This window comes from Mesoplodon densirostris, chromosome 7 (assembly GCF_025265405.1).
Source record: "Mesoplodon densirostris isolate mMesDen1 chromosome 7, mMesDen1 primary haplotype, whole genome shotgun sequence".
Classification (NCBI taxonomy): Eukaryota; Metazoa; Chordata; class Mammalia; order Artiodactyla; family Ziphiidae; genus Mesoplodon; species Mesoplodon densirostris.
The window spans coordinates 95706154-95724405 of NC_082667.1; the positions used below are offsets into that span (position 1 = coordinate 95706154).

Genomic DNA, 18252 nt, shown 5'->3' on the forward strand with positions numbered 1-18252 from the left:
AGAGAATTTAAGTGCAGGGATTTTGGAGGGATGAATGTAATAATGAGTGGGTAGAGCCTGGTACATCACAGGTGCTCAATAAATGCAGCTACAGACATGTGCTTGACGGGTGAAGGAGAGAGAATATGGCCCAGAACTTGATACAGTATTATTCCTCTTCAAAATAAAGTCCTCTCAATATGCTGAAATGGAGTCCTCTCTGGACGCCTCCTGCCTCTTGAACTGACACCTGCCATGATGCCTTCTCTCTCTTAAACACACATACACACACACACACACACACACACGATAGGCCAGTAGTACATTGGGAAAGACCTGAGAATTCTACTCAGGAGATCTGGCGTGCTGGTTTCAGTAACGTGGGGGTAATTACTTAGCCTCTCTGATCCTCCAGTTAAGAGGCAGCATATTGTTACCAGGTTCTTTTCAGTGATTTCAGAAATTTTTAATACAACATGAAAATTCTGATTTTTTTGCATCACTTTCCATAGTGTTTATTTTAATAATGTCACTAATGGCTCTAAAAGGCTTTACAGTGCTGGGCATAAATTAAACCCCCCCTTTTTTTGTTACCATTTCCTAATCTGCTGAATTCCAGTTATATTTATTATTTATTTTATTTTAGTGAAGTATAGATGATCTACAATGTTATGTTAGTTTCAGGTGTATAGCGAAGTGATTCAGTTGTAAATACATATATATCTTTTTTTTTCAGATTCTTTTCCCTTATAGGTTATTACAAAATATTGAGTATAGTTCCCTGTGCTGTACAGTAGGTCCTTGTTGGTTATCTATTTTATATATAGTAGTGTGTATATGTTAATCCCAAACTCCTAATTTATCCCTCCTCCCCCTTTCCCTTTTGCTAACTGTAAGTTTGTTTTTTAGGTCTGTGGATCTATTTCTGTTTTGTATATAAGTTCATTGGTATCATTTTTTTTTTCAAGATTCCATGTATAAGTAATATCATATGGTGTTTGTCTTTCTCTTTCTGACTTACTTCACTTAGTATGATAATCTCTCGGTCATTCCATGCTGCTGCAAATGACATTATTTCATTTTTTATGGCTGAGTAATATGCCATTGTGCATATGTATACCACACGTTCTTTATCCATTCAACTGTCAGTGGACATTTAGGTTGCTTCCATGTCTTGGCTAATGTAAATAGTGCTGCAGTGAATGTTGGGGTGCATGTATCTTATTGAATTATGGTTTTCTTGGTGCAGCCACTATGGAGAACAGTATGCAGATTCCTTAAAAAACTAAAAATACAGCTATCATATGATCCTGCAGTCCCACCCCTGGGCATATATCCAGAAAATCCTGATTTTAAAATGATATTTATTTAAATAATTTAAATAATAAGCAAACAAACAAGTAAATAACAATACTATGTGACCCAACACCCTGCAGTTCAAAGAAAACATGCCTTTAGGTTAGCGTTTCCCTGTGGACCACCCTTTCCCACTCTGAAAACAGCCTGACCCCCTTATCTCTGGTTGACAGAACCAGGAGCAAACCTAGTGTTTATGGCCTATGGAATGAGTCATTGTTTTTAACACCCCCTTTCTCTGTATGACAAAATTATTTTGTCATAATCAGGAACAAAATGAATAAGAATACTGACTGGAAGGGAAATGCAGAAAGTGAAATTTTCAGTTACTGAACATCGTAATGAATAATGTTACAGTTTGTTTTTTCAGCCTGAACTTCATTGTAATCGATCTTTACACATTTGGGTTAAAATTTGTCAGTCTATCTTGAGTCATAGTTAATTGAAGAACACTTTTTTTTGGATTTGCATTTTATTTATTTATTTATTAAAATAAAAAAATTTGAAATATAGTTGATTTACAATGTGCAAATCTCTGCTGTACAGCAAAGTGACTCAGTTATACACTTATGGACATTCTTTTTAAATATTCTTTTCATTATGGTTTATCACAGGATATCAAATATAGTTCCCTGTGCTATACAGTAGGACCTTGTCATTCATCCATCCTGTATATAATAACTTGCATCTGCTAACCCCAAACTCTCAGTCCTTTCTTCCCCTACTCCCTTCCCCCTTGACAACCACAAGTCTGTTCTATATGTCTGTGAGTCTGTTTCTGTTTTGTAGATACGTTCATTTGTGCCATATTTTAAATTACACATATAAGTGATATCGTATGGTATTTAATCTTTTTCTGACTTACTTCACTTAGTATGATAATCTCTAGTTGCATTCATTTTGCTGCAAATGGCATTATTTCATAAAGAACACTTCTTATTAATTTAATTTTAAAGTTTTTTTTCACATGGAGCAACCAACATACAAATAGGAAAAATCTTAAACTTAGGGATAATTTTGTCAGTCATAAAAAATCCCATTTCACATTAATTTCCGGAAATCACAGTGCTGTCCATGTCTGTTTCTTTGGGATTGAATTTAGCATCTTTCATATGTCTCTACAGTTGAAAAATTTTAAATACCAAAAAACTCCACATGGTCACAGGGAATGACAGAAATCATGGAATTCAAATTCTGTTTTCTTATTTTTATAATCCCATATTTTGATTATCTCAAATCTACTGGTTAAATGCAGGAATCAGTAGTACTATAGAAATTGGCAAAGCGAATTTTACCATAGTGAGCATGAACTGTTATGGACTTACTTTTAAGGGTGTGTAGCTGAGTCCTCATTAGTCCACAGTTAACTTCAGCGAAAAGTTCTCTAAATTAAATTCTATGTGGGACACAATATCTATTAAAGATAAGTAATAAAAATCTGCTAACTTGGAGCCTCCCTGGTGGCGCAGTGGTTGAGAGTCCTCCTGCCGATGCAGGGGACACGGGTTCATGTCCCGGTCCGGGAGGATCCCGCGTGCCGCGGAGCGGTTGGGCCCGCGAGCCATGGCTGCTGAGCCTGTGCGTCCGGAGCCTGTGCTCCGCAACGGGCGAGGCCACAACAGTGAGAGGCCCGCGTACCGCAAAAAAAAAAAAAAAAAAAAAGCTAACTTGAAGTCTACATATACATTATTAAAATTCAACAGTAATTTCAATATTTATTTAGAATAGAGACTAAGACAAGATTTTTGGATGGGGATTATTTCATCAATGTTATTTATTAGAATTTCTGGCACATGGAGACTGAGATTTAGTCATTCTGGAAAGATGAAGCAAGCCATCCAAGAACTCAGAGTTCATTAGCAGAAGACCAGGACTGGAACTCAGATATCTTGTTTCCTAGCACTGGGTAATAATATGGGTAACACTGCAACATGAAACAATTCCTCAGGACTGTAAAAGGGAAATAAAAATAATTATTAATTATTTTAATATTATACCAATTATTAATTTATTGCTTATTGTGAACTAGGCATTGTGATATGTGTTTTATATAGACTGTCTCATTTAGTTCTCACAACAATTCTGTAATTATTATTCCCATTATGCAGATGAGAAAACTGAGGCTTGTGAGATGTGTGTCATCAGAAAGGTAAAGGTGGGAGAGAGCACATTGGTCAACAGGGCTGTCTAGAGCTGTGAGCTCCTGCTGCAGCCACTGCCACTTTCCCTCCCACCTCCACCCACATAGCAATCATCTTTTCACTTTTGGGTTCTGGGAATTTAGGCAGGGTCTGAGTTCTAGACTCTAACAACCTGTGGGTTTGCAGGTGTAATATTTAATCTTCACTGCTTGGTGAACAACGAGAGAGGGTGGGACAGATGTCACCCAGGGCCCTTCTGCAGTGAAGCATGAACCCCTTATAATGATAGTACGTTGACAACAGTAGCTCCAATGGGATCCAGACAGCCTGTGGGCTGCTCTCTCATGCTCCCAAATCCTGTTTGTGTCTGGGCCTTTAACAGTTTGTCTGGGAGAGTTTGAAACTGCCTTGTCTTGGGTTACCAATTAGAAAAATACAACCCCTGTGTACTGGTACTTACTTCTCATTTTTCACTTTGTGAAATGAGGCTCACCCAGGCTATGAGGCTTGGGCTGGAAGTCCTGCCCTTCCTTCGTAAGATTCCTGAAGCTAAAACTTTCCAGCATTTTGTGATTTAAAAAAAAAAAATGGTGTTCTCCCTATCCTGGAGAGGCAGAGCAGTAAACAAATAGATTTCTCCAAAGAATAATTAATAATTCAAATACTTTTATCAATTAATAGGCTACCAGTATACTTAATAAACAGAGGCTGACATATTTAATGCTGTATATGTTTTCATGTTCCTCTCTGCTGCCTTAGAAAGCTGTCTTCATATTTTATTTTCTCATTGCCCCTTATGTCCTCTCATTTGATGTAGTTTTTGGAGGATTTGGGGCAAGAGGCAAACACTAAGAGGTAGATTGCCACTTGGATGTTTGACTTATTATCTTCTGTATTTTGGGGAAACATGAATTGCTAGGGACTTGGAATCTGAAGAACAAGATTTTAACCATTCTTCTGGCACTAATTTGTGTTAAATTAGGCAAAAATCTTAACCTCTGTGGGCCTCAGTTACACTGCTTGTTAGGTGAGAGTAATAACCCCAACTCCCAGAACCATTCTAGAATTACACTCTTGGCATAGAGTAGGGGAACAAAAAAGCTTCTTTCACAGGGACCACAGGAAATAGGACCTAAATATCTGATGTGTAAACGTTATGCACCTTGAAGTTAGAACTGTGTTTCAGATCTCTGGAACATTCTTTTGTATATGACAAGAGTTTGTTCTTCAGTTTGACTCTCCATGTGTTTGCTGCCTATTTGTGTTGGCTCCATAATCCAGAGGTGCCTTATTTTCCCGGTGGGGGTAGTGGAGAGGAGAATTTTTTGCATCCTTTGATGTGGCCAATCCTTAACTTGAGCTTTTGTCTGATGCCAGAGACATGATTCATCTCTAAGAGACCATGTCCTCGAGAAATATTTTTACCCATGAAAGAGCAGAAAAAAAGCCCTGGCTCTAATGTTTGACCAGGTAAGGGAGAGACTAGCTTGAGAACTGCTCTCCTTCCACCTACAGACTCCCGGAAGAGGAAAGCACAGGTGCTTTCACCATGAAACTAATAAAACCTGAGCCAGAAGCTTTGAAGTTGTTAAAAAAATTCAGAGATCTGGGCTGCTGCCGAAGTTGGAAGCCTAGAGTGCATAGTTTTCTTTTAAGGATACCACTTACGATATTTTGATTCTGAAAGTTCAGGATTATGAAATGGGAACTGGAGGCAAAGGAAACTTATCAGTAAACCGATCTGTGTAATAAAGTAATAGGAATTTCCTATTTTTCCTAGTGGTCCCCAGGAAGTGTTCAAAGGCCTCTGAACTTGGGGAAGCATAAGGGGAAATACAGGCAAGAGGAGAGGGCAGAGTACCACAGATGTGGAGGATAGGGGCCTGAGAAGAGAAACAGCCAGGAAAGGACATCGGGCTGATATGGTCAGGAAATGTTACAAGAGAGCCTTAATAGTCAGTTGTAAGTTGTTTCCTCTTCTGTGCTCTAATCTTCTCCTTAAACCGGCACTAAATCTGCTACTCACATCAACTCTGTGATTGTGATGACCTGGGGCATGGGGAAGAGGGGCTGTGTCCATGCTGAAGGGGACAGCAGGCCCAGGGAGGGTGACAAGGCACAGATGACCAAGATGATGATCTGAGGAGGAGCTTGGAGAAAAGATGATGGAACAAATAAGAGATGAGAGAGAATGCAAGCATCCCCCCAGCATGGAAACTCTCAGAGGATCTGACTGGTGATAACTTAAACTCAGTGCAGAAAGGGGGCTCTGATTTTTGTATTTAGATAGCGAAAATTGTGACCTCAGAGGTGGAAATTTGGACCGAAAATGCAGTACTCTGAGCTGGCTCAGGGATATGTCCACCCAGAGAGTAAGGCCAGGCCAACTTGGATCTCAAAGAAGCAGACTGAGTCTCCCAGGGTTTCTGCCTTCCTCAAGGGCATCCAAGAGTTTCAAGAGGGGAAAACCGATGATCTATGCACAGACACACTCCACTTGTGGGTTGTGGGAAGGTGGTCAGACAGCCAGAGGCTCAGAGCACACTTCCCAGGCTTTACCGGGCTCAGCTCATCAAAGAGACTGCCGGAATTTTAACAGGAATTCCCATCAGAGTGGGAGGATAGACCAGCACCAGGGGAATGAGAAAGAGAGGAAGAAAATGCCACTTAGAAACAACAAACAGAACCAAAGAACAAAGGGTGGAGTTCCAGGAAGAGATAACAGAAATTTTCTCCCCAAGGTGAAATGCGTGTGAAAATCACTTTTTCTTTCAGAATCGTGGCTTCTGTATTACTCTGGGGAAAGCTCCAGAAAGTCAGACAACTCACTGCTCAGGAAGTCACATATGCATATGCAAGTGCAGAGCACAGAGAAAGCCCAGTCACAGAGCTCTTTTTTTTTTTTTTTTTGGCTGCGTTGGGTCTTTGTTGTGGTGCATGGGCTTCTCATTGCGGTGGCTTCTCTTGTTGCAGAGTACAGGCTCCAGGCACATGGGCTTCAGTAGTTGCAGTACATGGGCTCAGTAGTTGTGGCTCACGGGCTCTAGAGTGCAGGCTCAGCAGTTGTGGCACATGGGCTCGGCGGCATGTGGGATCTCCCCAGACCAGGGATTGAACCCATGTCCCCTGCATCTGCAGGCGGATTCTTAACCACTGCACCACCAGGGAAGTCCCAGTCACAGAGCTCTTGACCTCACTTATGTGTTGTCCACCTCCCAGCCTTGCCTAAGCCATCCTTCCCCTCTTCCCAAATCTCTGAATCATCTTCCCATGCTAACTGTATCTGGAAGGCTTGTGTCTGCTCCCATCAGCCCTCAGGCACATCCCCATGCAGAGCTGACAGTTGACTGATGTGCAGAACAAAATGCAGCTCTTCCTTTACTGCATCGAGGGGTATTTTTCATATGTGTTTGCTCTGGATACCCTGAATTCTTTCTCAGGGAAGGCTTAGTGGCTTACAGCATTGGACATGGGCTCCAATCCTGGCTCTGCCTCTTTTTAGCTATATGACTGGGGCAAGTTCACCTAACCTAGAAATAGAGAAACAGTAATACCCACCTCACTGAGTTGTTGTGAAGATCAAATAAAACTACACATGAAAAGCACTTACACGGTGTCTGGCACATACTAAATGCTCAATAAAAAAGATTATTCGGGCTTCCCTGGTGGCACAGTGGTTGAGAGTCCGCCTGCCGATGCAGGGGACACGGGTTTGTGTCCCGGTCCGGAAGATCCCACATGCCGCGGAGCGGCTAGGCCCATGAGCCATGGCTGAGCTTGCACATCCGGAGCCTGTGCTCCGCAACGGGAGAGGCCACAACAGTGAGAGGCCCACGTACGGCAAAAAAAAAAAAAAAAAAGAAAAGATTATTCACTGGAGCTCACACAGTGCTGGCTGGAGTGTACATTAGGACAACCCCTCTTGAAGATAATGTTTTGGTATATATTATATATTAAAGCTGAACATATACATAGATTATGACCCAACAGTTCTACTCAAAGGTATATAGTCTTTTGTTGGTTTAAAAGATCACAGTCTTGGGAAATATGTTCTGAGTTCTAAAGAGCCAACTAACAAAGTTTTGAAATACAACCTAAGTATAACTTGAGGACTGTCTGTTTTATATTTTATTAATAATGCTGTGGTTTGGTACTCTTTGTTACTTAAATTCCTGAGCCTTACAGGCTTGAAGTTTTTGGCATTCTGTGGTTAGGTTAGTCACATAGTCATGTTTTGGAATTTGGGGCTCTGTTATTAGAAGAATAGTTACATCTTGGGTTGACTTGAAATTGACTTGGAATTGGCTGACTTCCTCAAACAGACAAGAGTAAGTCCCATGATGCTAGGCCACTAGCAGAGTTTCTTGGTGTGACAAATGTCACATTGAAATGCTTGACAGTTTTCACCATTGAGGACATTAATACTTGTGTAAAAACTAAACTCTCATCAAACTCTCACTTGGTGAAATTATACTCAATGTTCTCTTATTCTCTCCTCAGTAGAATTTTCACACTTGGTTGTAATGTTTTATGGATAAAGCCTTATTGAAATACATTTTGGTGTAATTATGAAATTGTTGGCTCGTTCTACTTCTCTTCCTACAACTTTCCCTCTTCCTTTGTATCTCCTCTGTAATGTTTTTAGATATCTCATAAATATAAACATATATTATGACATATTTACAGATGACTTTTAGTTTGAAAACTTGCTGAATGACATTATTGATATGTTTGAATTTAAGGCACATCATTTTGAGTGGCTCCATTCTATGGACCAGGGGTACCCAAAATGTGCTCCACAGGGCAACGCCGGTCTGGGATCTGCTTGCTACCAGTCTGATGACATGCATACAGAACTTGAGGGTAAGCATTTATAAATTTTTATAAGCATTTCTCAGAGTAATTTTACATCTGTTGAGTATGTCTGTAATAATATCTTCCAAAGAGAAGCAAGTGGTTTGTCTCATGCTGTTGCTTCTCTTCCTCTTTTTCTGCCTCCCCACCCTCCTTCTCCTCCTCCTCTTTCCCATCATCCTCTTTCTCCTCCTCCTTCTCTTCCCCCTCCTCCTTCTTTCTTTTCTTCTTCTTGTCCTCCTTGTCCTTCTCCTCTAGATATAAAAGCCCATGATATTTACATAAGGTACATAAACAATTGTTCCTCTCAGTCAATGCAATGGCAACTTAGTTTAAACCATTGTTGGAGGAGGTCATGAGAGGACATGACTGCTGGTTGACCCGTGAACTGGACCAGGGCAATCAGAGGCTCCTCACTCCTCCCCGTCCCTGGAATGTATGTTCTGCCCACCGTTCCCACTGCTGGAGCCATTTTCAAGGATGCAGCCTTGAAAGAGCCTGTGTTGTTGAGATAACTGGATATGAGACTTAGACTGAACCCAGTTAAGATCTCTGTATAAACAAGGTTCTGGGGGCAGGTGCAGAGATCTACTCACCTTGCAGTCGCCCAAGGCAAGCCTCGTATGTAAGTTCCCTTGCTTATCAAATCTGCCACCTACCATTCTGGAGTGATCTGCCTTTCTTCAGTCTCTCTTTGCTTTCTGTGTGTGGGAGCCAGTTTCAAATTTCACCCAGGGAACTCCTGAGGTTGTAACCTGTAACAGGGAAGAACCAAATATGACTACATGTTGGATCTGTTTCTTTTACTTTAACCTTTGCTTTCCACTACTTTTGTTCACTAAAAGTATACTGTCTATACATAATGGCCTGCCTCAGGGGAACCCTGCCCCTCTGCCTGAATGTTAAACCAACGTGCCTTTGTTCAGGGAAACATCCTGACCCTGTCCACCTATGGATAGCTGCAAGAAAGAAGAAATTAACACATCCCCTCCCCAAGGCTGGCCATTCTAGGGGACATTTGTAAATCTTATGTCCTTTTTACTTTCCTTCCTCATCTCCTCCCCGTCTCTGTTCTATAAAAGAAATTGACATCAAATCCCGACAAGATGTTTCTTTTGAGATACTAGTCTGCCATTTTCTTGGTCTGCGGACTTTCTAAATAAAGCTGTATTCCTTGCCTCAACACCTCATCTCCCGATTTACTGGCCTGTCGTGCGGCGAGCGAATGAGCTTGGACTCAGTAACAAACCAACAACCATTATTTAAAATACCCCCTTTCCTCTGTAGCTCCATTAAAAGAAATTCCGTTATGCAACTTGCATTCTTCGTTGAATAAAGTCCAGTTCTTCGGCTTGATCTCCTGGATCTTTCATAACATAGCCCAATATAAGTCTGAACTCCTCATAATTCTCATAAAAAGTTATATAATTTCTCCTTATTGTCTATTTAAACCATTTCCGTTCCCAGAATGTGTTCTCTGCTTATGTATTTAATAATTTATTCACTCATCTAATGAATATTTATTTAGCATCTACTAGATGCTGGGTAATGGGTTCCTGCCACTCAGTAGTTTAATAACTAGTACTTCAAATACATACCTATTTTTTTGGGACTAGCTCAAGTCTTGCCTTCTCCGTGAGGTGCAATTAGAAAAAGTACTGCCTATCGTCAGAAAAGTTGAGAGTCAGAAGACTTGGCTGTAAATCCCAGCTGGTCAAGTTACTTTACTCCTTGAGTCTCATTTGCATATTCATCTGTGAATGGGGATGATAGTGATCTTTTCTTCATGTAGATTTATCTTAAAAAAAAAGATTATGTGGAATAATGATGTAAAAATGTCTGGCATAACACGAAGCAACTCAATGCTATTTTCCTCTTTTCTCCTATGAAAAATTTTGCTTTTTATTAACTCTGCCACCAAAGGCATTTTTTTTTCTCTCCTCTACACCATACACATTCTGAATTAGTTCCTTTAACTGGTACTATCTTCCTATTCCAACTTCCCGTTTTTCTGGAATCCTCCCCCACCCCCCTTCCTTTTGCATCTGCCCCAATTCTATATTTTTTTTCAGGATGGGATTCAAAACCTCACTCCTCTGTAACTACTCACAGGTCCCTTGACTTTCTGGAATTCTCTTATATAACTCCTTCAGCTCTTAGTGATGTTATCTTGGGTGTTATTGGCCATCTTATTAACCCTATCTTGTCTCTCTAATGAAAATAAATATTCTTTGATGGCAAAGAGAATGTCTTATATGTTTGTATTTTTCTACTCCCTGGAGTATAGAGCATATGATAGATAGTTTAAAAATCCAGCAGAACCTTGACACTGGTGAAGGACATAGATTGGTAAGCCACGCTATAATGTAGATGCCTGGTGGCTAGCAGGATCTAGTGCTCAAGTGCTTCTCTCATGCACACCATACTCACAATGCCACTGCACCCAGTTTTTCCTTTAGCAAAATAATGAACCCATGACCTTGGACATTCTATGCTTGCAAAAAGCTGAAACTTCAAGAGTAAAAGCTTCAAATTCCAAGGATATCATGCTTTTGATAAAGCTGGTTGTACCCAAAAATACTTAATGGAAAAATTCTTATTTGGCCAATTATACTGGGATTGTACTGCTTCAGCAATAGACATATCTCCAATTACCTGTCAGGTGTGGGTTGGTAGGCTGGTTTCTGGGTAAATATAGACAAGGGAACAACTGCTAGTCCTTGCCTGGAGGCTCTGGACCTGCCTGCATTTTCCCAGCTCTGAAGGAACAAATGCCAAGCACTCCTTTAGGTGCTCAGTGAACTTCCAGAGGCCACATCAGCTGTCCTCAAAAGTCCCGCTCCAGGAAGTGTCCTTTCTCAAATATTCCATCTCTCAGTAGCTCTACCCAGTAACCAACTTTCTGAAGAATAGTGTCTGGCAAGATGGAAGGATAAAGCAGTGTTTTGACCTAGAAGACTGTCTTTTATTTAATTTGAACTTTATTTATGTTGATTTTATTTATAAAAATTACTTCAAAAGGAAAAAAATAAATTCAAATTTCCACCATAATATTAGGAACTAATATTAGAAATAATTTTCAAATTATGGCTAACCCTAATGGAATGCTTATAACGTACCTGTGTAGTTTTTCTTAGTCCAGATAGATATATGAAAGCAGACTGCAGGCTCAAAATCCAGCTGAGAAAAGAATTAATTAGAGATAGCCTCATCCACCAGAGGGCAGACAGCAGAAGCAAGAAGAACTACAATCCTACAGCCTGTGAAACAAAAACAACATTCACAGAAAGATAGACAAGATGAAAAGGCAGAGGGCTATGTACCAGATGAAGGAACAAGATAAAACCCAAGAAAAACAACAAAATGAAGTGGAGATAGGCAACCTTCCAGAAAAAGAATTCAGAAAAATGATAGTGAAGGTGATCCAGGACCTCGGAAAAAGAATGGAGGCAAAGATTGAGAAGATGCAAGAAATGTTTAACAAAGACCTACAAGAATTAAAGAAGAAACACAAACAAACAAAAATGAACAATACAATAACTGAAATGAAAAATACACTAGAAGGAATCAAAACCAGAATAACTGAGGCAGAAGAATGGATAAGTGACCTGGAAGACAGAATGGTGGAATTCACTGCCATGGAACACAATAAAGAAAAAAGAATGAAAAGAAATGAGGACACCCTAAGAGACCTCTGGGACAACATTAAACACAAGAACATTCGCATTATAGGGGTCCCAGAAGGAGAAGAGAGAGAGAGAAAGGACTTGAGAAAATATTTAAAGAGATTATAGTTGAAAAATCCCCTAACATGGGAAAGGAAATAACCATCCTAGTCCAGGAAGTGCAGAGTCCCAGGCAGGATAAAGCCAAGGAGAAACACACCGAGACATATAGTAATCAAACTGACAAAAATTAAAGACAAAGAAAAATTATTGAAAGCAACAAGGGAAAAATGACAAATAACATACAAGGGAACTCCCATAAGGTTAACAGCTGATTTCTCAGCAGAAACTCTACAAGCCAGAAGGGAGTGGCATGATATATTTAAAGTGATGAAAGGGAAGAACCTACAACCAAGATGACTCTACCCGACAAGGATCTCATTCAGATTTGATGGAGAAAACAAAACCTTTAGAGACAAGCATAAGCTAAGAGAATTCAGCACCACCAAACCAGCTCTACAACAAATCCTAAAGGAACTTCTCTAAGTGGGAAACACAAGAGAAGAAAAGGACCTACAAAAACAAACCCAAAACAATTAAGAAAATGGCAATAGGAACATACATATCGGTAATTACCTTAAATGTAAATGGATTAAATGCTCCAACCAAAAGATACAGGCTCGCTGAATGGATACAAAAAAAGACCCATATATATGCTGTCTAAAAGAGATCCAATTCAGACCTAGGGACACATACGACTGAAAGTGAGGGGTAGGAAAGACATACTTCATACAAATGAAATCAAAAGAAAGCTGGAGTAGCAATACTCATATCAGATAAAATAGACTTTAAAATAAAGAATGTTACAAGAGATAAAGAAGGACACTACATAATGATCAAGGGATCATTCCAAGAAGAAGATATAACAATTATAAATATATATGCACCCAACATAGGAGCACCTCAATACGTAAGGCAACTGCTAACAGCTATAAAAGAGGAAATCGACAGTAACACAATAATAATGGGTTATTTTAACACCTCACTTACACCAATGGACAGATCATCCAAACAGAAAATTAATAAGGAAACACAAGCTTTAAATGACACCATCAACCAGATAGATTTAATTGATATTTATAGGACGTTACATCCCAAAACAGCAGATTACACTTTCTTCTCAAGGGCACATGGAACATTCTCCAGGATAGAGCACATCCTGGGTCACAAAGCAAGCCTCAGTAAATTGAAGGAAATTGAAATCATATCAAGCATCTTTTCTGACCACATCGCTATGAGATTAGAAATCAGTTACAGGGGAAAGAAACGTAAAACACACAAACACATGGAGGCTAAACAATACGTTACTAAATAACCAAGAGATCACTGAAGAAATCAAAGAGGAAATCAAAAAATACCTAGAGACAAATGACAATGAAAACACAATGATCCAAAACCTACGGGATGCAGCAAATGCAGTTCTAAGAGGGAAGCTTATAGCAATACAAGCCTATCTCAAGAAACAAGAAAAATCTCAAACAATCTAACCTTACACCTAAAGGAACTAGAGAAAGAAGAACAAACAAAACCCAAAGTTAGTAGAAGGAAACAAATCATAAAGATCAGAGCAGAAATAAGTGAAATAGAAATAAAGAAAACAATAGCAAAATCAGTAAAACTAAAAGCTGGTTCTTTGAGAAGATGATAAACAAAATTGATAAACCATTAACCAGAATCATCAAGAAAAAGAGAGAGAGGACTCAAATCAATAAAATTAGACATGAAAAAGGAGAAGTTACAACAGACACTGCAGAAATACAAAGCATCCTTAGAGACTACTACAAGCAATTCTATGCCAATAGAATGGACAACCTGGAAGAAATGGACTAATTCTTAGAAAGGTATAACCTTCCAAGACTAAACCAGGAAGAAATAGAATATAAGAACAGACCAATCACAAGTAGTGAAATTGAAACTGTGATTAAAACTCTTCCAACAAACAAAAGTCCAGGACCAGATGGCTTCTCAGATGAATTCTATCAAATATTTAGAGAAGAGCTAACACCCATCCTTCGCAAACTCTTCCAAAAAATTGCAGAGGAAGGGACACTCCCAAACTCATTCTATGAGACCACCATCACCCTGATACCAAAACCAAAGATACTACCAAAAAAAAAATTACAGACCAATATCACTGATGAATATAGATGCGAAAATCCTCAACAAAACACTAGCAATCAGAATCCAACAACACATTAAAAGGATCATACACCACGATCAAGTGGGATTTATCCCAGGGGTGCAAGGATTCTTCAATACATGCATATCAATCAATGTGATACACCATATTAAAAAATTAAAAATAAAAACCATATGATCATCTTAATTGATGCAGAAAAAGGTTTTGACAAAATTCAACACCGATTTATGATAAAAACTCTCCAGAAAGTGGGCATAGAGGGAACCTACCTCAACATAATAAAGGCCATATATGACCAACCCACAGCAAACACCATTCTCAATGGTGGAAAACTGAAACCATTTCCTCTAAGATTAGGAACAAGGCAAGGATGTCCACTCTAGCCACTATTATTCAACACAGTTTTGGAAGCCCTAGCCACAGCAATCAGAGAAGAAAAAAAAATAAAGGAAATTCAAATTGGAAAAGAAGACGTAAAACTGTCACTGTTTGTAGATGACATGATACTATACATGAAGAATCCTAAAGATGCCACCAGAAAATTACTAGAGCTAATCAATGAATTTGGTAAAGTTGCAGGATACAAAATTAATGCACAGAAACCTCTTGCATTCCTATACTTTAAGGATGAAAAATCTGAAAGAGAAATTAGGGAAACAGTCCCATCTACCATTGCTACACAAAGAATAAAATACGTAGGAAGAAACCTACCTAGGGAGGCAAAAAACCTTTATGCAGAAAACTATAAGATACTGATGAAAGAAATTAAAGATGATACCAACAGATTGAGAGATATACCATGTTCTTGGACTGGAAGAATCAATATTGTGAAAATGACTATACTACCCAAAGCAATCTACAGATTCAATGCAATCCCTATCAAATTACCAATGACATTTTTTACAGAACTAGAACAAAAATTTTCACAGTTTGTATGGAAACACAAAAGACCCCAATGGCCAAAGTAATCTTGAGAAAGAAAAATGGAGCTGGAGGAATCAGGCTCCTGGACTTCAGACTATACTACAAAGCTACAGTAATCAGGACAGTATGGTGCTGACACAAAAACAGAAATATAGATTAGTGGAACAGGATAGATAGCCCAGAGATAAAGCCAAGCACATATGTTCACCTTATCTTTGATAAAATAGGCAAGAATATACAATGGAGAAAAGACAGCCTCTTCAATAAGTGATGCTGCGAAAACCGGACAGCTACATGTAAAAGAATGAAATTAGAACACTCCCTAACAGCATACACAAAAATAAACTCAAAATGGATTAAAGACCTAAATGCAAGTCCAGACGCTATAAAACTCTTAGAGGAAAACATAGGCAGGACACTGTATGACATAAATCACAGCAAGATCCTTTTGACCCGCTTCCTAGAAAATGGAAATAAAACCAAAAATATACAAATGGGACCTAATGAAGCTTAAAAGCTTTTGCACAGCAAAGGAAACTGTAAACAAGATGAAAGACAACCCTCAGAATGGGAGAGAATATTTGCAAATGAATCAATGGACAAAGGATTAATCTCCAAAATATATAAACAGGTCATGCAGCTCAGTATCAAAGAAACTAACAACCGAATCCAAAAACGTGCAGAAGACATAAATAGACATTTCTCCAAAGAAGACTTAGACATGGCCAAGAAGCATATGAAAAGCTGCTCAACATCACTAATTATTAGTGAAATACAAATCAAAACTACAGTGAGATATCACCTCACACCAGTTAGAATGGGCATCATCAGAAATCTACAAACAACAAATGCTGGGAGGGTGTGGAGAAAAGGGAACCCTCTTGCACTGTTGGTGGGAATGTAAATTGATATAGCCACTATGGAGAACAGTATGGAGGTTCTTTAAAAAACTAAAAATAGAATTACCATATGACCCAGCATTCCCACTATTGGGCATGTACCCAGAGAAAACCATAATTCAAAATGACACATGGACCCCAATGTTCATTGCAGCACTATTTACAATAGCCAGGTCATGGAAGCAACCTAAATGCCCAATGACAGATGAATGAATAAAGAAGGTGTGGTACATATATACAGTGGACTATTACTCAGCCATAAAAAGGAACGAAATTGGGTCATTTGTAGAGACATGGATGGATCTAGAAATTGTCATACAGAGTGAAATAAGTCAGAAAGATAAAAAACAAGTATCATATATTAACACATATATGTGAATCCTAGAAAAATGGTACAGATGAACTGGTTTGCTATTCAGAAATAGAGACACAGATGTAGAGAACAAACTTATGGACACCAAGGGGGAAAGGTGGCGGGGGGTGGGGGGTTGTGGTGTGAAAAAATAAAAGAGAATTAATTTTATAGGCCTTAATAAATTGATGTTGGAAACATTTTTTCATTATTTATTTTAAATTTAAAGATCAATTATGAGACTTGAAAATGGAGAAAAAAGAGAGCACTAAGTGTTCTTTCAGTGGAATGGTCCTTAGTGTTGTCTAGCTGATCCTCCAGGGATTATTTGGTTGTATTTGATTATTTCACTGTCTGGTTGACTAATCTATTTTATAGCTGTTTAGGGATAGAAACTAAGTTGTAGAAAACCGATAACAATCTAATTTTTTCCAGTGCACAGTAATGCAAACAGTCTTGTCCATAGAAATGCCAAGACTCTAAAAAACAAAACAAATGAAGAGGGGCTTCCTGGTGGTGCAGTGGTTGAGAGTCCGCCTGCTGATGCAGGGGACACGGGTTCGTGCCCCGGTCCAGAAAGATCCCACATGCCACGGAGTGGCTAGGCCCGTGAGCCATGGCCGCTGAGCCTGCGCGTCCAGAGCCTGTGCTCCGCAACGGGAGAGGCCACAACAGTGAGAGGCCCGCGTACCGCAAAAAAACCCCAAAAAACAAAAAACAAATGAAGAAGGAGCTCATAGAAACAGAGAATAAACTGGTGGTTGCCAGAGAGGAGGGGGAGGGGCTTTGGACCAAATAGGTGCAGGGGATTAAGAGGTACAAAACTTCCAGATAGAAAATAAATGTCAAGGGGATACAAGGTACAGCATATGAATTATAGCCAATAATATTTTAATAACTTTGTATGGTGACAGATGGTTACTAGACTTATCATGGTGATCAATTTGTAGTGTATATAAATGTCAAATCACTATGTTATACACTTGAAACTAATATAATATTATATGTCAGCCATACTTCAATTAAAAAAATTTAAAAAAGGAATGCAATGGCATATTGTCTCATAGAGGTAAAACTTTTTTTTTTTTTAAATATATTCCTTTTATTGATATTGATACTTCACCCTATGTTATTTATTTTTTTTAATTTTTGGCTGTGTTGGGTCTTTGTTTCTGTGCAAGGGCTTTCTCTAGTTGTGGCAAGCGGGGGCCACTCTTCATCGTGGTGTGCGGGCCTCTCACTGTCATGGCCTCTCTTGTTGCGGAGTACAAGCTCCAGACACGCAGGCTCAGTAGTTGTGGCTCACGGGCCTAGTTGCTCTGCGGCATGTGGGATCTTCCCAGACCAGGGCTCGAACCCGTGTCCCCTGCATTAGCAGGCAGATTCTCAACCACTGTGCCACCAGGGAAGCCCGAGGTAAAACTTTTAAGTGTAAAATTTATATTTAATTGACCTATAGAATTTTAACCAGTTTTGCATTTATTAGTAAAATCACTTCAGTGTTCCTATTTGCACGTATATATTCCCCAAAATCTCTTACTAGTACACTCATTAATTAATTGAATAAACAAATTCTTTGACATATGTTTATTTTATGTTTGAGAGTCATAATTTTACCTTTTAGAAAATTATAGTTTGGCAGTTTTGGAGGTTACACTGAGAAGCCCAAGTGGGCTGTCTTGGCAAAGTATCAAGTAAACCGCATTTCTGGAGAAGTTCACTAATGGTTATATAATCTGGACACATTCTTTCTTGGCCTCCAGAGTGAATTCCAAGTAACAATAGAATTTTAGCTTTGCTTACTCTGTTTCTCTAGTTTTTCTTCTCTGTCTACTGATTTTTTTTTTCTAACTTTCCCATAGTCAACAATATATTCCCAAGT

The 18252-nt window shown here is 39.1% G+C and overlaps 1 long non-coding RNA gene across 1 annotated transcript in view; it reads left to right on the top strand.

The window, feature by feature from the left end:
* LOC132493035 (uncharacterized) overlaps positions 1-18252 on the top strand; it is a 110317-nt gene that overhangs the window by 61491 nt on the left and 30574 nt on the right. Inside the window, exon 2 of the long non-coding RNA XR_009532950.1 lies at positions 8219-8339. This is a non-coding gene — a long non-coding RNA (uncharacterized LOC132493035). The remainder of the gene's footprint in view (positions 1-8218; positions 8340-18252) is intronic.